The sequence below is a fragment of the Spermophilus citellus genome (genome assembly GCF_964194105.1).
Source record: "Spermophilus citellus genome assembly, chromosome: 17".
In the NCBI taxonomy this organism is placed as follows: domain Eukaryota; kingdom Metazoa; phylum Chordata; class Mammalia; order Rodentia; family Sciuridae; genus Spermophilus; species Spermophilus citellus.
The window spans coordinates 73,964,657-73,987,343 of record NC_138199.1 but is presented as its reverse complement, the minus strand read 5'-3'; the positions used below and the strand labels follow the sequence as shown (position 1 = coordinate 73,987,343).

Sequence of the window (22,687 nt, the reverse complement as noted above, 5' to 3'; positions counted from 1 at the left end):
CGCTCTGTCTCCCTCTGCTCCACTCTGTTGCTTCTGGGTCAGCAGTTTCTGATCTTGCTGTTTTTCATTCCTCGTTTAGAGGAATTGTTCAGAGATTTTTTTTTAAGTTTATGAAAATGAGAGTAAAAGGGAACAAAAGTTGTCTCTGGGTCAAGAGTGCATGAGAGGAGCTGGGTGAAGTGGTGCAAGCCTGTAGTCCCAGAGGCTTGGGAGACTGAGGCAGAGGATTGCAAATTTGAGGCCAGCCTCAGCAACTTAGCAAGGCCCAAGCAACTTAGTGAGACCCTATCTCAAAATAAAAAATAGGAAGGTTGGGGATGTGGCTCAGTGGCTAAGCACCCCTGGGTTCAATCCCTAGTGCCAAAAAGAAAAGAGAGAGAGAGAGAGAGAGAGAGAGAGAGAGAGAGAGAGAGAGAGATATTAAGAGAGAGGGAGGAGAGAGAGAGTGCACAGTATGAAGAAGTGTAGATGTTTGCATTAGGGATGAAGGTCTGGCTTGGACTTGGAGGGATGGTGGTGTGTCCCCCCTTCTCACTGCATCCTGTTGCCCGGGATACAAAGGAGACGTCAAACTCAAATGGCTTGTGTTCACTGAGGAAGAAAAGTTCACTTTACCAAGCTTGAGGATTTATACTTGTCCTTAAACAAAAGTGTTTGCAAATCAGTTTAAACAAACACACGACATTCTCTGGATTATCACTTCCTGGGTGAGCACAAAGACCAAGCTGCTGCCTTCGCCCCTGGGAACTCACCCGAGTTCAGTCCTTTTCTCCCCTGCCCCTTCCAGCTCCCTCAGTATTGCAACACCCTGAGCACACCCAGGCGACGCCCGACAGATCCCCACCCTGCGGAGCTTGCAGGCTGCCGGCCTGTGCCCGCACGCCCTCCCCCTGCACGCCCTCCCCCTGCACGCCCTCCCCCTGCACGCCCTCCCCCTGCACGCCCTCCCCCTGCACGCCCTCCCCCTGCACGCCCTCCCCCTGCACGCCCTCCCCCTGCACGCCCTCCCCCTGCACGCCCTCCCCCTGCACGCCCTCCCCCTGCACGCCCTCCCCCTGCACGCCCTCCCCCTGCACGCCCTCCCCCTGCACGCCCTCCCCCTGCACGCCCTCCCCCTGCACGCCCTCCCCCTGCACGCCCTCCCCCTGCACGCCCTCCCCCTGCACGCCCTCCCCCTGCACGCCCTCCCCCTGCACGCCCTCACCACACTTCTGCAGCGCACAGATGAAGTCTGGGCAGAGCAAACCGGGGTCCTGGAGGGGGTTACTCCCTAGCTGCCCCGGTCTCCAGCCAGGCCAGAAGAACCGGGCCAAGTGGTACAACTTGGGTCCAAAAGAAATGCCTGGCGAGAAAGGGGTCTGGCCTAAGAGTCGGTGGGTTCCTGACTTAGACGTGGTTGGACTACCAGAGCGCCGTCCTGGACCGCAGTCCTTGGCGGGGGCAGGCTCCCCCCCGCCCCCCCCCAGTGGGGGAGACTCTGAATTTACAAGTGCACGTGTGAATACTTACAAAACGCAGGGTTTTCTTGAAGCGTTCATCGGTTCTTAATGGGAAATTGTGATAGGTTTTGCTTAAACAAGATTTTTGTTGTCTCAGTTTTATTTCCTAAGGGATCTATTTAAATGTTTGAAAACTTTGATATGCCTGACAAACTCAAAGTCAAATTCTAAAACTAAATCTTGCAGATTTTCAGAGAGCCCATCACTTTTAAAATATGTTCCAAAATTATACGGGATTCCTAGAAATCTGGTGTCTCCTAATAACTGTTATCAGACAGTTACCAGAGGCTTGGGAGTCTGATGCCAAACTCTCCTACACTTCAGAAATAACCACATTTCTTTGTCATCATGAATGGTCATCTTTACCCAGGCTACTTTTTAGTTTTCTTTTTTTTTTTTTTTTTAAGAGAGAGTGAGAGAGGAGGGAGGGAGGGAGGGAGGGAGAGAGAGAGAGAGAGAGAGAGAGAGAGAGAGAGAGAGAGAATTTTTAATATTTATTTTTCAGTTCTCGGCGGACACAACATCTTTGTTGGTATGTGGTGCTGAGGATCGAACCCGGGCTGCACGCATGCCAGGCGAGCGCGCTACCGCTTGAGCCACATCCCCAGCCCTCCCCAGGCTACTTTTTAAAAAAAATTTAATTTGTTCTTTTTAGTTATATATGACAGTAGAATGTATTTTGACATATCATACATATGGGTTACTTTAAGTCTTGTCTTTATTCTTGTGGGTTTATGAAAGGTTTTACAAGCAACTGTAATTCTAAAGTGCTATGTCTTCAAGAAAATTCGTGGAAGGGATGATGAGGACTCTGACATGTACAGATTTCCAGCAAGTTGGATAGGGTGAAAACTTTCAAAAACTCTAATGAAAAGGCAGATGGGTTGGGTATGGTGGCCCCAGCCTATGATCCCAGAGGCTCAGGAGGCTGAGATAGGAGGATCATAAGTTTGAGGCCAGCCTCGGCAACTTAGCAAGGAAGTAAGCCACTTAGTAAGACTCTGTTTTCCAATAAAAAGGGCTGAGGATGTGGCTCAGTAGTTAAGCACCCCTGGGTTCAGTCCTGGGGAAAGAAATAAAGAAGGAAAGAAAATAAACAACTTCATGTGTTCCTAAAACTTCGAAACCAGACAGAACAGAAATTAACTTGAGACTGAATTCACTGATGAGAAAGAGTTATGGGTTTCCATGACCTTCTGTTTCAGCCTAAACCCACTGCCTCAAACTCCCAAAGCTGACCAGACTTTCAACTCAGGAAACAAAGAGGCTGCCCCCGGCCTGCCCAGTTCCTGAGGTGCCTTGAGAGGGATCTGATTGCTAGGGACCTGATTTCCCAGTAGGATTCTGACATTGGTCTGACTTAACCCTCCACCATGCCTCTCTTACCAATTACGCCGCAGTCTCCTGTGGTCAGGGTTTCAGATTCTTTCCTTGGTTATCATTGCCATTCTGTCTTGCTTTGTTTAAATTGCTTGTCTTTTGTGGATCTTAGTGTCTTGGAACTGTGACTAAAACCAAAATTGTAGTTAGCCCCATACCTAGAAAATATTCCCCAAGCTGGGCGCGGTGGCGCATGCCTGGAGACAGGAGACAGGAGGATTGAAAGTTCCAAACCAACCTCAGCAAAAGCAAGGTACTAAGCAACTCAGTGAGACCCTGTTTCTAAAGAAAATACAAAGTAGGGCTGGGGATGTGGCTCAGTGGTAAGTGTCCCTGAGTTCAATCCCTTGTATCAAATAAATAAATAATAAAAAGGGCTGGGTATTGTGGCTCAGGGTTAAGCAACCCTGAGTTCAGTGCCCAGTCCAAATAATAATAATAATAATAATAATAATAATAATAATAATTTTTTTTAAAAAAAGAGGCCAGATGTAGTGGCACACGCCTGTAATCCAGCAGCTCTGGAGGCCAAGACAGGGAGATCGGGGAATTCAAAGCCAGCCTCAGCAACAGTGAGGCGATGTCTCTAATAAAAATGCAAAATTGGGCTGGGATTGTGGCTCAGTGGTTGAGTGCCCCTGAGTTAAATCCCAGGAACCCCCCCACTTTGCAAAAAAAAAAAAAAAAAATATATATATATATATATATATATATTCCCCAAGCCATGGCCCCTGCCAGCCTCTACAGAAACGTTCACCTTTTTTTAAGGGTTTTTAAATCGACATATATGATAGCAGAATGGAATTCAATTCGTAGTACACATATAGAGCACACTTTTTCATATCTCTGGTTGTACACAAAGTAGAGTCGCACTATTGGTGTCTTTGTGCATGTACTTAGGGTGATGATGTTGAAACATTCATCTTGGACCTGCCTGAGATTAATTTCCAGTTGCGTTCTTGTTGCCTGAATTTGTTCTCATAAGCTCCCAAACTTGCTTCCTGACCACAGCTGCCAAATACACTTTGTGATGAGGGATGTGACTTCCTGGGACAGCTCCTTCTCAGAGACTTGAAACCTCTTATTCTTAGGTGGCCTTCCAGGGGACAGATTTTGATCCAAGGGGGGAAATGCCAAGGGAAAATCAAAATGGAGTAGCATTGGTTCATGGGACTAATAGAGTCAGGAGGCCTCTGTTAATCAGATCTGAGACACAACCACAGCTGAACCGGTAGATCCGGCTGCAGACATGCCCACCCAGAGCTGACCGTTAACCTCTGCCATACCACTGACCCCTCCTCCAGACGACCCAGAGACTGAGAATGCACCAGCCCTTCTCCCAAGACTGCCTCACTTTTTCCAGCACCACTGGTAATTCCTAACAGGTGATGTGATTTCCAGTACCTTGTGGTTTAAGTCTATAACTGTAGCTGACATCTGGTAAAACCTCTGAGCACATTTTTGAGACTGCTTGAATCTCAGGTTACAATTCTAAAGAGCCCCAAGTAAATTTTCTTTGTTCTCAACGAGGTTAATTTGATTCTTGGTCAACAACAGGAAGCTCTTTTCCCTGCCTGTTATCTTCCAGCCTCTCTGTTAGGTTAATTCTCTGTCCCTTCAAAGCAACCTGCTTTTGCTATTGAAAGTTTGGGTGTCCTCTTTCTCCTTGGAATTCAGAAGTCTTGGCAGGATTGGCCCTTATCTCTTCAGAGGTTACCCTACCTGGGTTTCCACCAGTCTTTAGAAAAGTCTTCATCATCGTTCTGTTAAAGCACCTGTTTTCTCCACCTTCCTGTGTTCCCTTTCACCTTGGACTCGGTCCTCCAGGTCCATTCTCTGGTTTAGGATTTACATTTTTTCAGCTCTGCCTCCCCGCACCCCCGTATTCCAATTACTGAAATTTCAATAGAGATCACTCTCTTTTTCCAAGCTGTCTGATGAATTTTCAAATTTGAAAAACCATGGGCCTTGGTTTGGGACCCAGAGTACCAACTTTTAAACATCTGAATAGAATCTCTTTGAAAGGACTCTTGCTATTGTTTCGTAAACGTCCCCATCTGGTCCCTCCCTCACTCTTGTGAGTGACAGCCCTGGTTCCCCTTCCTTGGCCTGTGCTCTTTGCCCTCTTACAGCTTCCCATGTCCTCAGCAACCAGGTCAGGTGTCTCCAGTCTCTCAAGAAGTTACATAAGAAATAAGTTTCCATTGGGGTTGGGGTTATGGCTCAGTGGTAGAGCGCTCGCCTCGCACGTGCAAGGCCCTGATCCTCAGCACCACACAAAAATAAATAAATGGAATAAAAATTATAAAAAAAAGAGTATAAAAAAAAGAAATAAGTTTCTGCCAGGTGCAGTAATTAATGCATGCCTGTAATTCCAGCAGTTCAGGAGGCTGAGGCAGGAGGATCGCAAGTTCAAGGCCAGCCTCAGTAGCTTAGTAAGGCCCTACGCAACTTAGTGAGACCCTGTCTCAAAATAAAAAACAAAAGGGCTGAGGATGCAGCTCAGTAGTGCCCTTGAACCCACTCCCCAGGACCACACAGAAAACAGAAACAATTTCTACATCAGTGGTTAAGGGATGAGCACTCAGCATATCATGACGTGTCTGTGGAAGCTCAGGAAGGACGTGTCACTTTCTCTAGCGCTACCTACATACAGGCAGCAATTACAGCCTAGAGTCAGGGCTCGAGGACACCTGAGTTACCTGTGAAGCTGCTCTCCAGGTCCTCCAAAATCTAAGGGCTTAAAAAAAACAGCCATGCATTTTCCCATAATTTTATGGATCAGCCATTTGGACAAGATCAGCTTCCTCCTGCTCTGGCTTGAGACTTGCAAGGCAGCTGCAGGGACCTAGTGGCCGGACAGGAGCTGGATTGACCAGATGGCCTACTCTTCTGAGAGTTCCTGCCAGCTCTCAGCTGGGTGCCTGGATCTCCTCCACATGATCCCTCCTCCTGTAGGTGAGGCAGACTCCTTGACAGGCTGCCAGAGGGTCCTAAGAACCCAAGAGCAGAAACAGCAAGGCCACTCGAGGCCAAGCCTTGGAAGGCACGCAACATAAGCTCTGTCATGTTCTGTTGGCCAGAGAAAGTCATAAAACCAGTCCAAACTCAAGGGTGGGTAAACAGGAGCGACCTCTTGCTGCCAGGAGGACAAAACCGCATTGCAAAGGGGTAGGCCTTCAGGGACGGGAGGAGTTTCTGAAGTCAGCTTTGTCAGCAGGCCAACACTGGTGACCCTGGGCTTGCCTGCGGTCCAGTGCCTGGCAGTGCGGCAGATACAGGCCTTCACCAAAAACGAGCCCTGTCTTTCTCCAGATCTAGGGTCTGACCCCAAACCATCACTTTTCAGTCTGCCCAGAGCCCCAAGGGCAACATGCATACAGTGCTTCCTGTGTTTCCACAATCGTCACCGGCCTGTGTAATGGGCATGGCCATCCTTTCAAAGTCGGGACTGTTATCATTCCAGGGTCCAAAAAGGAAACTGAGGCAGAAAGTCACTTGGCTCGGCTCACCCAGAAAGTAGGAGGATTGAGCCTGGGTTTTGGGATCTACCCGCGTGGGCAGTCTGCTGGCTCCACGGGTCTCCTGGGAGGGCTGTGGGTGTCCCCTTCTTTGGCATCCGTCCTGCCTTCCTTTTCTCATGCCAGGAGGCCAAGCTAAGGGACTCCAGGGGCGTGGTGACTGGAGCAGACACCAGATCTCTCTCCACCAATGTCTCTCAGGGAGCGAGTGGGCAGAGCTTGGCAAGACATCTGCGATCCCGGGCTCCCTGGGGAAAACAGCAGGTGAGGACTTGTTTTGGTGCCTAGGCAGGGCATCGTCACTAGGAGCAAGCAGCCAAGAGGACAGCGTGTCTGGTCTTGCTTCCTGGGAGAAAGGTTAGCATGTGGGCCTTCTCTAGGAGAGATGGTGGAGGAGATGGAGTGGAGGAGATGGAGTGGGGCTCAACTCCCAAAGCTACACTCCCTGTGTCCCCACAGACACAGTTTCCATATGTTCTCTTTCTGTGAGTCCAGCTCTCAGACAGCTCTCCTATAAGGTAAAAAGTTAGATCCAGATAAGTGCCACGTGACCAGGCAGCCCACACTTCATCCAAGGTGTTGGGACTGGAGCTGTCCATTTGAGATGACACCCTTATGTCACTGCCTTTTAAATAAGACTTTTTTTCACTCTGTGTTAATCCAATAGATTTGTTTTTGTATTAAGAAAATCGGGGGGCTGGGGATGTGGCTCAAGCGGTAGCGCGCTCACCTGGCACGCGTGCGGCTGAGGTTCAATCCTCAGTACCACATACCAACAAAGATGTTGTGTCTGCTGAAAAACTAAAAATAAATAATATTTAAAAAAAAAAGAAAAGAAAATTGGTTTCAGATTTGTTAATTTGAAATGTAACGGACACTTTTAATAATAACCTTATTTTCTAAAGATGAGTGGGTTTGTGGACTTGTGAAGGCCACTTTCAGCCAATGGACCTAGATTTATGTCACTATCATGTTCAACTAAGTGCAAATATAGTAAGGGCCAGATGGTGTGAAAAAGAAAACCATAAAGAAGAAGGGACTCTGCCCCCACCCCTGCTCTTATGGGATGGTTTGCATTATATCTTCCATTCAGACAGATAAACATGAAATTCTCACCTGCAACCCAAGTGAGAATTCTCTAGTGCATTACTCCATATTGAACAACAATCAGCACATGACAAATCTGAATTCAGCCAGATTTACAGAATGCTGGAGCCCTTAGGACACAGACTGAACTCTGCAGAGTCTGCTGTTGACCAGAAGCCTTACCAGTAACATAAACAGGCTAAAATACATAGTCTGATGTTGTATGTGTTATATGCAGTGGGAAGTGTGCAAGAAGTTACTCTTCAGTGCAGTCTGCCAGTTATTGGAGCAATAACTGCTGGTGTGGAGAGGATGAGCCTCACATAAATTTTTTGGTATCAGAGATTGAACCCAGGGTGTTTAACCACTGAGACACATCCTCAGCCCTATCTATCTGTCTGTCTGTCCTTCTATCTATTTTGAGACAGGACCTTGCTAAGTTGCTTAGGGCCTCACTAAATTGCGGAAGCTGGCTTTGAACTTGTGATCCTCCTGCCCCAGCCTCCAGAGCTGCTGGGATTACCAGCATGCACCACGTTATGTTTTAAGCAGATATTTGCAACACTTGAGTTTACAACATAGCAACAGGAAGAGGCTGTGAAATCACTGTGCTAGCACAGTCTGTACTGACTTCCTGCAGTTAGGATTTAGTATTGTTTGTTTGCATCTCTCTCAGCTGCAAAGGGCACCGTGAGCATCTGTGTTTGTGTGCATACATTTTGCTAAATTTTAACTCTTTAAAATAGATTTGTATACATTCATGGTAGTGAATAATAGATTATTAGCAGTAAATAGACTTTTGGTAGCCAATAGTAGACTCTCCTCTACATATATTTTTTGTATCTATGACATACATTTTAAATTTTTTTAGGCTATGTGGCTCACCTGCAGGTTTTTTCAAATTGCCATTAATAGCTCAACAACAACAATTCACAAGTAAATGGACCCAGGTCATTCAAGGGTCAACTGTATATCTAATAACAACTTCAAACGACACTGTGGTGGTTTGGCCCGGGCGTGTCCTCTAAAAGCTGAAGTGTGAGAATACGCAGGAATACTCAGAAGTGAGCAGATTAGATCACATGAGCTTAATCGGCAGATTGATCCATCTGGTGGACGGGTAATCTGAAAGGACTGCGGACAGGGAGGGTGTGGCTCAAGGGGGACTGCTTGAGCCCAGGAGTCCAAGCTCAGCCTGGGGGTCACAGCCAGGCCGCCGGGGGGCGCCTTTGGGTGTGTAGTCAAATGGCCCTCTCCTCCCTGGCTGCCCTGGCAGGCATTTTTCTTCTGTCAAGTGCATGTTCTGCTTCATCTCAGGCCCAGAGCAATGGAGTCGCCGCCCTTGGACTGAGACCTCAGAAACGCTGAGCCTAAAGTAGTGACAAAAAGCTGAGTAACAGACACATGGAGCAAGAACCAGCAAAACGAAAGGAAGAAGTCGACAAATCCAAACTTGTCTTGGAATCAGTTAGGTATTTTCTTCTCAAGTGAAACACACACCTTCCTTACACCACGCAGAGTGTCCACCAAGAGAAACAAACCCCTGCACGTGAGAAAGTCTGCATCACAGTGTTCAGAAGAGACCCATTCATCCCTGAGAGCCAGGAACTGGAAACCATGCAAATATCCAAAAATGAGAGAAGAGATGAAGATTTATGTCGTATTCATCCAATGGAATAATAAACAGATCAAAAAGGAACACACCACTGACACACGCGTTCACAAACACGGACAGTGAGATCACATTTTTATGAAGTTGGAGAATAGTCAAAAACAACTTACACTGAAAGACATCAGAGCAGCGTTTATCGACTGGACAGTTTATCAACTGGGAATGGAAACAGCTACATTTTGATGGGGTTTGTTTTGGGGCATATGCAATTATCAGACTACATGAACCGCATGCTAACGTGTATGTTTCAGTGCATGTGAATTTTTCCTCAGTTTAAAAATATGGGATGGCAAAAAGGAATCAATATAATCCACATTAATACAAGAGAAAGAAAAATTAATATGCTTATCTCAATTAATTCCAGAAAATACATGTGACAAATTCAATACACATTCATGATTTTTTTTTTCAGTATGGACTTTTTTTTTCTTTTGACTTTTAATTTGGAGACTAAGTCTCACCAAGTTGCCCAGGCTGGCCTTGAATTTGTGATCCTCCTGCCTCAGCCTCTTCAGGAGCTAGAATTAAAGACACACACCACTACATCCAGCACTATTCACGATTTTAAAAGTTTTAGCAAAGTAGAAATAGAAGTGAGCCTCTTTAATCCAATAATACATCTATAAAAAATAAAGGCAGCACAAATATCACTCAGAATAATAGAATATTAAAAACATTCTCCAGAGAGGGGGGAAAAAGACAAAGATAACAGCTATTACTGCTACTATTCAACATTCAATTGGACACTCTTGCCACTGCAATAAGGCAGGAAAAAAGACATAAAATGAGTAATGATTGGAAAGTCATTATTGTCTTAATACACGATTGTACTCATGGAAAATCCAAAATAATCTATAAACTATTATAATACTTTAGCAGGATATGGTGGCACACACCTTAGCCCCAGCTACTTGGGAAGCTGAAGCAGGAGGATTGCTTGAACCCAGGAGTTCAAGGTCAGCGTGGGTATCATAGCAAGACCCTGTGTGTTACCAGGGATCCAACCCAGGCTCTTGTGTATGGTAAACTGATAGTTAATTGTGGGAGACCACCTTACACATGACTGGGTTACACTCCCCGGCTGGGTGCTAAGGCGCTCAGTCGCAGAAATGTGGCAGAGCTTTCCCCACCCTTCTTGGGTCCAAGGGGCAGTGTCTCGTCATGGGTGTGTCTTGTTACAGCCCCATGGGTGGAGCTACGCTCACCTGTTCCTTTGTAATATAACCGCTTGCCCTGTTTAGGATAGAATCTTCCATGGAAGTGCCTTGTGTGTGTCCCCTTCTCTGTGCCCTTGGGTGTGGCCTACCCAGGTGTCAGTCAACCTGCTGGCAGTGGACATCATGAAGATAGACTCAGCCCCCTGAAACCTGACCCCTGGCCTCGTTTGAATAGCTTCTCCTCAATAAAAGGGGTCAGCTTTCGCTCTTGCTCTCTCTTTCTGCAGACCCTTAAGGTCAGAGGAGAATATTAAAAACAATCACAGCAACCCCAAAGAAAAAGGTATTTGTGTCTCTTGTGTGGTTATTTTGCACAGCCCAGTTAGCCCAGTTCAACTAGAGTGACCCCTGAGCCTTTAAGTCGCGAGAACAGAAACCTAGCAGTTAATAAGTGAATTTAGCGAGATCTCTAAATATCAGGTCAAATAGACAAACCATTATGTTTCTATGTCAGCAACTAACACTTAAGAAGTGGTTTTTCGATATGAGATCTTACTATGTTGCCCAGTCTGGTCTTGAGAGTAGAAGATTGAAACGTGTCAGGTAGACAGAGTTAAGGACACCCCCTCCCCATGTTTACAAATGGGGCAGACAGCTTGCGACCTGAGAGTCCACTGGAGGCTGAAGCTATGCACTTGGAACCCTGAACCAGTCCCTGAGGTGAAGTGAGGCGTGACCAACAACCTGACTGGACAGGGGCACATGAACAGCAGGTGCCCTGGTGTGGCCGGACTCAAAGACCCACTTCTTTAAAATCTCTAGCCTGTGGCCTGCAAGGTTACCAACTCTCTCTACACCTACCACATAAACCTCTGGATAACAGCGGCATGTCGGCAACCCTCGTAGGGACCCTTCCCCCCACAAGTGCTCTGTTTTTCTGTCTGTTAATAAATCCTGTTGCCTTTGCTCTCACCTTTGTGACCATGAATCTCATTCTTCAAATCTGTGAGACAAAGAACCTACCGATCCATCCTGCCTTCTCAGTCTCAGACTCATAAACTCAAGTGATTTTTCTTTCTTCAGCCTCCCCAGTAGCTGGGACTACAGGCATGTCCTGCCATACCTGGTTTAAGATATGGAATTTTTAAAAATATTTATTTCTTTTAGTTATACACAATGCCTTTATTTTTATTTATTTATTTTTATGTGGTGCTGAGGATCGAACCCAGGGCCTCGCTCATGCCAGGCAAACGCTTTACTGCTGAGCCACAACCCCAGCCCTAAGATACGGAATTTTAAAACAACATTGTTTACAATAACATCAAAAAGGCTCAGAGGAGCTGGGGCTGTGGCTCAGTGGCAGAGCACTTTTAGCACATGTGAGGCACTGGGTTTGATCCTTAGCATCACATAAAAATAAACAAATAAAGCATGCTGGCCATCTACAATCATCCTCCCCCCCCCCAAAAAAAAAAAGCCCAGACATCCAGGAATAAATCCAAGAAAAAATGTGCATGACTCTACACTGAAAACTATAAAACATCTTTGAGAAATTTAAAAAAACAAAGTACATGGAACTATATACAATGATCATGAGTTGGATGATTCCTTACAATGAAAATATCACATCTACCCAAATTCAATCGTAGACTTAAGGTGATCTTAATAGAAGCCCCACAAGTGTTTTGTAGAAATCAACAAGCTGGAGTGTGAGCAAAGGCAGCCCTGACGGAGCCACCCGGTGGTGGGCTGCCTGGCAGGTGCCCCAGGATCAAGCAGGAGGCGGTCGACCCCTAGAGGCCCACCTGGCTCAGCAATGGGCGTTGACCTAGCTCTCACGACTTCTCCCTGGGGCGGCAGCTCCCCAGCAGGACTACCCGACCCTGGGTCCCCAGGGACTGCTGGGCAACCGGGACTGACACCCTGCCTTGCCGCTTCCCCCAGGATTCCATCCCCATGGGGACCCGCCTGCCAGAGGGACCCAAGCCCAAGAGGGCAAAGGTCTGGGCCCTGAAAGGGACCGCCACTCCCACTTTCGATCATGCCAGTTCTCACCTGAAGGCCCCCCTGCAATCCCCCACAGGTGAGAAACCTTACCACATGGCTGTGAGTGTCCGCTCGGATGAACTGACCAGCACTACTGCGAACACACGGGCACCGCCCGTTCCAGGGCCCTTTCCCAGGTCGGGCCACCTGGCCTTACACATGAAGAGGCACTTTTACATCCCACATAGTGGAAACGACCCACAGTGCCAGGGAGAATTCCGGTTTTGTTGTTGTTGTTGTTGTTGTTGTTTTAACCTTTCACACCGTCTTCCAACGGGGCAGGAGCCCAGCTGGCCGGCCCTAGAATCATGGTCAAGTTCCCAAGGGGTCAGCTGGTGAAGGGACGGATGATCAGTAGAAAGGAGGAGTGAAAAAGACAAAGAACAGATGGACTCTGTGACTGGATCTTCTGTCATTCCAATTCTCAGTCCAACTTGAACACGCCTGCTCTTACAAAATGCCAAGGGTGTCTGGAAGTTGGGATATCAGGGTATAGACTAGATCCGAGAGTTGGGGGTGGGGGGAGGGAAGACCAGAATTCCCTTGAACTGTGTTTCCATGCAATATTAAGCATAAAGATCACCTTGTATTCTCTTTGCCTTCTAAAAGCCATTATTATGATGCTAGAAGAAGAGGAAGAAATTCAGGTACAGAAAATGTGTTTTTTTAATAGCCTACTCGATGGTGCTTGGTGAGTCTTGGTTCTAAAGGTACCAAATGAGAAAGCCAAAGTTCTTAAACTACTGCATACTTTGACAGGGAAAATCTATTTTTGTCTTCCGATCTACATGTATGACCTAAGTCAGGTGAATACGCCTGGTTTACTTCTTTTACATTTTTTATGCAGACAGTCTGTTATGCACTGTGGTTTCAGATGTGCAATAATTTGTACAACGGTTTATTCCCAAGTATGCCTTAAGCAGAACAAATGTTTTTTTTTTCTATATAGTTCCTTGCCTTATTAAATATGTAATATAAATTTAAAAAAAAGAAATCAACAAGCTGATTCTAATTGCATGTGAAAATACTAAAGGCCAAGAATACGGAGGCAGTGCTGGAGAAACACGGAAAGCTGGGGCCTCCACTACCAGATGTTTCCATAGCTACAAGTTAAGGCACCAGGCTAGACTGGACAAAGGCACAGAGTCCAGACAAGATGAATAAAATGGAATGTCCTTAACAGAACCATCTAAAAGAATCACTGAAGAAAGTTTTCCAAACAGAAAGGACGAGGTGAAAGAAGGGAATGTGGGGCATCAGGAATGAAGAAGAACAATGGAGAGAGTCAAAATTTAAGTTTTGTAACTTACATTGATGGCTAAAGGGAAAACTGAAACATTGTTTGAAGTGGTTTTAAATAGAATTCAAGAAAACATTTAAGACAATTGTATTATAAATGGAGGAAGGTCAAGAAACCTAAATAGAGCTAAAGTTTATATACATTCCCTCAGACTGGTAAAATGTGAGAAGCAGAGTGCTTTAACGGGTTCCAAAAGTACAATGCAATATCTCGAGGAAAATAATATCTAGAGCAACCTCCTAAAAAGCTGTACAAGAGACCTTCTCAAGAACACTATAGATAAACCAAAAAGGAATGCTAAAAAAGAAAGCAACTTGCAGGAAGCTAAAGGTAAAGGGTAGTGAGAAAAAACAGCAAGCCAGGCAAAAAGTGGGGTGGAAGAAGGGCATCAGTGTGAAATCAACCTGCGCATGTGGGACCTCCCAGGAGGTAGGTGATGCTGTCAGATTAAATATTACATGAGCAGTAGGCAAGGTCCAAATCACAGGTGGTCTTGAAGGAGAGACAGCAGAACTTGGACCTGTTCTCTAGGCCCTGGGCCTGAGGTCAAAGTACAGATTGTGAGCGCCCTCTGATAATTTTACTTTTCCAAATTAGTAGTTACCAACCATTTTCCTCCTACTCTTCCCTTTTCCCCAAAGTCAACAACTTTCAAATCTTCCAACTGAGCCTTTTGGTATTTAGTGAATCTTCTAAATCACATTACATACCATGCTTGCACTGGCTCTTTTTATGTTTAAGATTTAAGGCCCAAATACTGATGTTTCGCATAGAAGTTGCAGATTTAGCTCCCTACCCTGCCTCTCACCCCACACACCCATACACATTTCCTACCTCTGAACTTTCATATAATTTTGGTTGGTCTAGAATTCAGTGTTCGCATTATTATACTTATGTAAATGCCATCCACAACGGGACCCTGTAGTTAACTAAAATTGCTTTCCTTTTCTTGTGCCAATTTGCCCCCGTTGACATTGGAACTTGCTGGGTTTGGGCATTTGCTTTGTTTTCTATACAGTCATCAGTCATTTCATCCCAGATTTTCTTTCAGTTGTCTAAATATCCACTCAAACAGCCCATTCACACGAAGGACTTTATGAGTTTCATTATTTTTAGGAAGAAATTTGTCCCTGAGCTTCTGACCTTCTGCAGGCTTGTCCTCATTGCCTGGCCCATGTTTTCACTGTCACCCTGGGTTGAATCTCCTTTCTGTACCCATGTCCTGTCCTCTTCCTACTTTACATTCTCACTTTGTTTAAGTAAGTCCTCTGGCAACTTCCTTTTGAAAAGGAGTAGAGTGCGGAAAAGTTTTGCAGACGTTAATTCTGGAAACGCCTGCTCCGCTATTGCCTTGACAGTTTGGCTAGCTGTAGAATTCTAGGTTGGAACGTTTTTTTCATGGTTTCCAAGCCTTTGCTCTGTTGTTTTCTAACCTCTACGTTGAAAACCCCAAAGTTGTTCTTAAACCTTTATCATGAATCCTAATAACTTCTCTCTGGGTAGTGGGGACCCATTCACTCTAGACACTCATATCTTTCAATTCTACAAAAAAAAAAATTATTAAAGAATTAATCTTAGGGCCAAGCATGATGGCACCCACCTGTAATCCCAATGACTCAGGAGACTGAGGCAGGAGGATCACAGGTTTAAGGCTAAAGCCAGGCATGGTTTTGCACGCCTCTGGAGGCAGACGCAAGAGGATCACAAGTTTGAGAGCAGCCTCAGTAACATAACAAGGCCCAAAGCAACTTGGTGAGACCTTGTTTCAAAATAAAAACTAAAAAGAGTTGGGGTTATAGCTCAATGATAAAATATGCCTGGGTTCATGCACAAGTATCATAAAAAATATTTTTTTTTCTGGAACTTCTATTATTTGGGCATCAGGCCTCCTCTATGTATCCTTGTGCACCATCCAAATGGCTTATTCTTTTCTACTTTTCTCCATCCATTCATCATATTTGTCTTCCTTTCTGAAAACTCTGAGTATCCATATAATCCCGTAATATGTGCCACTCCATAACATTCCGCATCTTCGACTGGGCCAACTATCCTCCAGATCAAGATCTAACTTTCCAGAGGAAAACACCTTTGGTCTTTTGCCAGATGCTACCGTTTGGATATGGTTTGTCCTCCTAAAGTTCATGGACTGGCGGCTTGGTCCTCGATTTAATGGTATTGAGATGAGTGAATCTTTTAAGAGTCACGGCCTAGTGGTTGATGACTTCATCTTGGGGGCACCGCCCTTGGGAAGGGATTAATGTAGGTCTTGCTCCTGAGACAGTGGGTTATTATAACAGCAGCCTGGCACCTCCCCTCGGGTCCTTGTTTCCTGAATCACCATGTAATCTCTTCCTCTCATGCTCCCACCATTGTGACGCCATCTGCCATGAGGCCCTCCTCACCTGAGCCAAAGCGGGCTCAGCAGCTTGCTCTTAAATCTCCAGAACCATGAGCTAACCCTCTTTACTTTGAGTTATCAAGCCTCAGGTATTTTTATAGCAACACAAAACAGACTAAGACACAGGGTTGGGAAGGGCAATCTGGTGGGCAAATAGGGTACAAAAAGAAATCTTGTTAAATAGATTTCTCCCAATTTTCACCCCTTCATCCTGTTTCCAGAGGTGCAGGATGTCAACTCCTGTTTGGAAGCTTCTATAGCATAACTTGGTGTGGTTTTGCTCTTCACTAATAGTTTAGTACTCAGCTAGCTAGAGATGTTAAATCAGTTACCATTTACCCTTCTGTTTTAATTTCCAGAACTTGTTGTTGTGCTCCACAATCTTGTCTTCTTCAAGCTTCCCAGCTTGTGCCTCCTGCACCCCTGTACTGGGGATTGAACCCCAGGGTGTTTACCACATCCCTAGCTCTTATTATTTTTGAAACAGGGTCTTTCTAAGTTGTTGAGGCTGGCCTCAAACTTGCAATTCTCCTATCTCAGCCCCCTGACTAGCTCTTTACACCATCCAAAGAGCTTGGCTTGTGTTTTTAAAACTCTGTACATTATCATTTTAGTGGTATTTCAGGAGGGAACATAATTAAATACATGAATTTAACCTGTCCTTGTTACATAAAGATCTAAGAAGAATGTTTAGTCAGGTGTTTTATTTTCATATTCTTTTAAATGTTCAATATAAGCCTTTTTTGTAGTAGTGCATGTTAATTATATCATGGGTTTCATTCTGATGTATTCATGCATATATAAAAACATAATTTGAGCCAGGCATGGTGGCACACTCCTGTAATCCCAGCAGTTTGGGAGGCTGAGGCAGAAGGATCACAAGTTTGAGGCCAGCCTCAGCAATTATGAGGTGCTAAGCAACTCAGTGAGACCCTGTCTCTAAAGAAAATACAAAACAGGACAGGGAATGTGGCTCAGTAACGGTTGACTACCCCTGAGTTTTTTGGGGTTTTTTTAATATATTTTATTTGGAGTTAGGTTCTCTCTTTTTTTTTAAAGAGAGAATTTTTTAATATTTATTTTTTAGTTTTCGGCGGACACAACATCTTTGTTTGTATGTGGTGCTGAGGATCGAACCCGGGCCGCACACATGCCAGGCAAGCATGCTACTGCTTGAGCCACATCCCCAGCCCTACCCCTGAGTTTAATCCCCAGTATCAAAAAAAAAAAAAAAAAAAAAGAGAGAAAAATAATTTTTTTGCCTTATGCCTTTGTGTTCAGTGTGGCTGGTTTTTTAAATTTATTTTTAATTGCTTTTATTTTTTAAATACATGACAACAGAATGCATTGCAATTCTTATTATACATAGAACACAATTTTTCATATCTATTTGTATATAAAGTGTGTACACACCAATTCATGTCTTCATACATGTACTTTGGATAATGATGTCCATCACATTCCACCATCATTGCTAACCCCCCGCCCCCTCCCTTCCCGTCCCACCCCTCTGCCCTATCTAGAGCTCATCTATTCCTCCCATGCTCCCTCTCCCTACCCCACTATAAGTCAGCCTCCTTATATCAGAGAAAACATTCGCCATTTGTTTTTTTGGAATTGGCTAACTTGACTTAGCATTATCTTCTCTAATGCCAGCCATTTACCTGCAAAGGCCATGATTTTCGAGACAAATTCTTTAAATGGGCCCACTGTGCTGACTCCCACATGCTTCCTCTTTTAAAAAGCAGTTAACTTGCAGCCCTGCCTAGCTTCAGTCAACAGACTATGTTACTACCTGTTATCTGCACGAGAAACGCAGGCCCCCAAATGCCAATAATAAGAAGAGGGGGTCTATTGTGACCGACTTTACACAGATCAGATACCAGAACTCAGGGAGATGGGGATAATCTGTAAGAACAGGTTCCAATTAGAACCAGTCAGCGTGGGCCAAAGTGACCTAGAGTTGTCATGCACAACGGGGACTTGAAAGTCTGATGTCATCCTGCTGTCAGTCAAAAGTCGAGAGGTGGGCCTGGGCCGGGCTCTCTGGAAACTTTCCTAGAACCCCCCAATAAAACTGGAGGACAGGAGAGCATGCTCTCTTTCTCCTCACTGAGAGGACCTACTCTGTCCTTTGAGAGGGTCCCCTTTTCGCCTTTCCCATCTCTTTTAATGAACTCATGCCTATTACTCTGAGCGACACATCTGAGGTATTCCTGACTTGATGGCAAGGATCAGGGTTTGAAGGAGGGTCTTGGCATTGTCCCCAGCACCGTAACAGTTTCGTTTGTAGTTATGGTTGCTAGCAGTCTTCCTCCACACAGGAAAGCTCATCACTGCTAACTCACCTGAGAGTGTCTCAAACTCTCGGATGGGGGTTCTCCATGTATCTGTACTCAAGACTGAGAAACTGCCGTCAGTGGTTTGGCACACTGAACATTAAGCCAAAGAGAGACGGTCAGTTCTGCGTTTTGCGTGAACCACACAGGTGGCCAGCTGAGTAGAAGGTGAATTTGGAAGGACAAGCTGGAAGTCAGGGAGGTGAGTTAGAAGACAGCTGCCGCCCAAGTGAGCTCGAGGCTCTGGGAGTTGGGTGGAGAGATTGAGGTAACGTAGTATTCAACTTGGATTTCAAACTAATGAAAAAAATCACCGTGAGTAATTTTAATATAATTTCATAGATAGAAAAATAATAAGTCAAAAAAGGATAAATTACTGATTTATTTGGAAACAGTGAATGAGTTATGATATAGGCAATGTTATAGCATCACAATTGAGATGAAAGACAGAATAGTTTTGTTTCATACTTTTTTTTTAAAGAGAGAGTGTGAGAGAGAGAGAATTTTTTTTAATATTTATTTTTTAGTTTTTGGCGGACACAACATCTTTGTTTGTATGTGGTGCTGAGGATCGAACCCGGGCTGCACGCATGCAAGGTGAGTGCACTACCGCTTGAGCCACATCCCCAGCCCTTGTTTCATACTTTTAACACTTTTGTTTCCTATTGTTATCAAGACCAATTATAATTATGCAAATTTGACTATTTCTCTGTGCAAATACAAACAGGCAAATCAATTATCTATTGTCAAAGTAAATTTCCATTTACAGCAAAATAAATGGAAATTAAGTCGCCATTTTTAAGAAGTGTAGGGGGGAAATCTTCCCATTAATAGGTCTATAGAAAAAAACATAAAAGGAAATTTTTAAATCCTGAAAGACATTAAGCTGTAATTGTGTGACTCACAAGTGCTAATCCACTTTCTGATTGATTCCGAACATCCTGGCTCATAGTCAAAAGGCGCCATCAACTATACTTTGTCTTGCAAGCTCAGTTTCCACTCAGTTTCAATGCAGGGCATAAATTTGCCTTGTTATAAATTCCTGACATACAACAGAAGCAATTTTCATCATCGCTTTTTGTTCATAAAATCATTAATCGTCTAAAAATGATTTTGATTGAAATGACAGAAGCTTCTGATGCACAATGAGAACTTGTAATAAATTTTGATTGGGGACTTGATTGAAATTCATGCCATTTCAGATACTGAGAAATAATTTGATTTTAGTGAAAATGTGTTTGTGCAGAGCTGCTTCCACGTGATTGTTTCAGAACCCAGAGTACTTGAAGTTTTGAACTTTCTGGGCTTTCTGTTTGTTTTTCAATCCTATGGCAGCTGGGGGCAGGGGTTGCCGGGAATTGAAGCTAGGTCCTCCAGTATGCTAGGCAAGTGCGCTACCCCGAGCTACATCCCCAGATTAATTAATCTCTTGGTTTTATAAAACCATAACCCATACTCCATCACAAGTGAAAACTGCTCAGGCTGGCCTCCAACCTGGGATCCTCTTGCCTTAGCCTCCTGATTAGCAGGGATTACAGGCTTGCACCCCTGTGTCAGGCATCCATGTGTATTTCTAACAGGTAAGAACTCTTTTAAAGAATAATTACAATGCTATTATCACACCTTCAAAAAAAAGTTAACAACTCCTTAGATTCACTCCTATAGTTTGGATCTGAAGTGTCCTCCAAATTAACCCAGGAATATTCAGAGTTGATTGGATTACGAGCCCTGGGACCTGATCAGTCCATCCTAGTTTGAATGTGCTAACTGGGTGGTAACTGCAGGCAGTGGGGCGGGGCTGGAGGAGGGAGTCACTGGGGGCTGCCCTGGGAGGGTGCATCTTCTCTGCAGCCCCTTCCCTGCTCTGCTTCCTGCTGCAGGGAGAGAAGCAGTTTCCCTCTGCCAACCCCTCCTTCCCCATGTTCTGTCTCACCTTAGGCCCGGAGTAGTGGAGTCAGCTGACCATGGACTGAACCTCTGAAACTGTGAGCCAAAATAAACTGTTCCTCCTCTAAGTGGTTCTTGTTGTGTATTTTGGTCACAGTGATAGAATCCTGACTGACACAGTCCCCCCAAAGGCCCATGTTTGAAAGCTTATTCCTCACCCATGGCTCCATGGGAAGGTGGAGGGACCTTCAAGAGACAGAGTCTAGTGGGAGGTCTTCCAGTCATTGGGAGGTGTGGCTTGGAAGAGGAAATCGGACCCCCAGCCCCTTCCTCTTTCTCTGCTTTGAGCCCTGGCCATGAGGTGAGCAGCTTGGCTCCACCACATGCTTCTGCCATGGTGGGCTGCCAGGTCACAAAACCTAAAGCACTGGGGTCATGACTTCAGTCATGACCATGGACTGAAACCTCCAAAACCGTGGACCAAAATAAACTTTCCACTCTTTGTAAATTGGTCAACTCAGGTGTTTTGTTATAGGAATAGAAAGGTAACTAACACATTCACCAGATGCCCAATTTATATGCAAAGTTCCCTTAAAATAGGATTTTAAGATGATAAATCATCAGTGAAACCAACATTAAATTGAAAACCACTGTAAGAGATTGACTTTCGGGCTGGGGATGTGGCTCAAGCGGTAGCGCGCTCGCCTGGCATGCGTGCGGACCGGGTTCGATCCTCAGCACCACATACCAACAAAGATGTTGTGTCTGCCGAAAACTAAAAAATAAATATTAAAAAAAAAGAAATGGAAGAAAAGTCACGATGTGACCGATTGTTTAAAAAAAAAAAAAAAAAAAAAAAAAAAAAAAAAGAGATTGACTTTCAGCACAAGGAACTCACAGACCCACTCCCCAGTGAAACCAATGAACAGACAGCCATTTGAAGTATCAGAAAATGACCTTAGGGTACTCAGCAAACAAAGAAGTATCTGTGCAAGAAAATCTATTAAACTATGATAAGAGTCTGTGGTATGTGAACCAAACACCAACCTGGAACTGCCCTCTCTCTCCCTGCTCCCAGCTCTGTGAGATGAAAACTCTGCTCCAGATTGGAACAACCAAAGACAAGAGGCCTCCTCCCCCCTCTCCCCAGGTCCCAGTCCGAGGACTTTCTTCCTGGGAGGGGCAGGACTTCAGCATTTGTCATACTGCCCCAGTTACCTGTGGCTGAGGCTAAGTCAAGGGCAAGGACTGAGGACTGGCCAAGAGGTAAGGACTCTCCTCTTCTTCGGCCCAGCCCCTACTCACTGAATGGAGACGCTGGGGCATGAGATCACAGAGGATACCATTATAAGGTCATGGTTCCATCCCAAGAGAGGACAGCTGAGAACTCCTGTTTCCTTTCCACCTAGCATCCCAATCCTAAAACAGGACTGTTGCTCAGAGAAAAGCACAAGCCCTAGCTCAGAAATTTTGCCTGGGGAAAGAAGCAATCTACAAACCAGAAAGGCTCTAATCTGTTCCCAAAGGAACTGACCGAGATGGTAGAGGGCTTGGGAAGCCAAAGACAACAGAAGTGAGAACTTGAGGTGGATGGACAGGAAGCTTTGGTCTGAGGGGGTACTGCTGTTGGGGGTGGAAGGTAGACCCCAATCATTAACACAGATGGGGGATCCACCGCACATGGAGGAAAGCACCACCTTCCTTACTGCAGGAAAGGTCTAGTTGGAGTTTGTGGGTTTGAAGACGGAAAGCTGAAGAAACAGGGATTCCTCTTTTCTCTATGAAGTAGGCGGTAAGCCTCTTAATGAGAGGGAGGAGAAAGAGAGGTCTGATTCTTATTAAGCACAGAGGAAATGGGAGCATGCTGTGACTAAGAGATGAATAATATACACAGGGATTTGGACACATAAAGACCATGGAGGTCGAAATGAAAGACTGGAATCCATGAATTCCAAGCAGTGCCCACCCATCAGCAGAGTAGCGAGAAGCGCCTCACTCTGCTCAGCAGCCTTAGGATAAGAGAAAAGCCTGGCTGTGCGTGATCACCACCGGACCTACTGACCACCGACAGGGAGGGCTCTGCTTCCGGAGCTCAAGGTGCCCTTCCAGGTGGTGCTGGAGCCCAGCTGGACCTCTACGCTGCCAACCTCTCCAGTTTGGTTTCCCTTTGTAAAAGGAACGCAGTGCGCTCAGGGGCCTGACTTATCTGGATAGTCACCAAATATGAGGATGAGGGTTCCACCAACCCCACACACCTCCACCACCATGTATCCCGGCTCAGCGGGCTCCCTACCTCCCTCTCCACCTCCAACCCAGTCTAGCTGTGGGGGTTTCTTCTCCAATCCCCTCTCCCCTCTCCAGCTCCTTTGGTGAACTGGATCCTCCCTGTAGTTCTACGCGGA

The 22,687-nt window shown here is 45.3% G+C and overlaps 1 long non-coding RNA gene across 1 annotated transcript in view; it reads right to left on the bottom strand.

Moving 5' to 3' along the window:
* Nucleotides 1–22,687, bottom strand: part of LOC308636602 — a 60,722-nt gene that overhangs the window by 15,400 nt on the left and 22,635 nt on the right. The gene's annotated exons all lie outside the window — the stretch shown is intronic.